Genomic DNA, 325 nt, shown 5'->3' on the forward strand with positions numbered 1-325 from the left:
CTGCGCTGCCCTCTCCCAGCCCAGGGAGCACTTGTGTCTGTGTCCCAGCTCTCTGGAGCCGGTGGGAACACCTTAAATCCCAGCAGAGCGGGGAAGAAGGCTGGCTGGCAGCGCAGGAAGGGCCAGCAGCTCTGCAGCTGCCCTCGCATTGTGCTGCCTTCACAAAGCCTTTCTCCAGATATCTGGATCCCACCCTCGGCACGGCGCGGGTAATTACCGACGGTCGCGGTTAGCCAGCGCTGGAAACAGCCCAAGTGCCGAGCTGTTCCCCCTCTGCAGCTCGCCCAGCGCGGGGAGGGTGCCAGCTCTGTGCCGGGAATACAAA

The 325-nt window shown here is 63.7% G+C and overlaps 1 protein-coding gene across 1 annotated transcript in view; it reads right to left on the reverse strand.

Annotated features, from left to right (window-relative positions):
• Positions 1 to 325, reverse strand: part of LOC104529759 (5-hydroxytryptamine receptor 3A) — a gene marked incomplete at its 5' end in the record, with an annotated part of 3,266 nt that overhangs the window by 2,225 nt on the left and 716 nt on the right.

This window comes from Antrostomus carolinensis, unplaced genomic scaffold (assembly GCF_000700745.2).
Source record: "Antrostomus carolinensis isolate BGI_N321 unplaced genomic scaffold, ASM70074v2 scaffold33548, whole genome shotgun sequence".
NCBI lineage: Eukaryota > Metazoa > Chordata > Aves > Caprimulgiformes > Caprimulgidae > Antrostomus > Antrostomus carolinensis.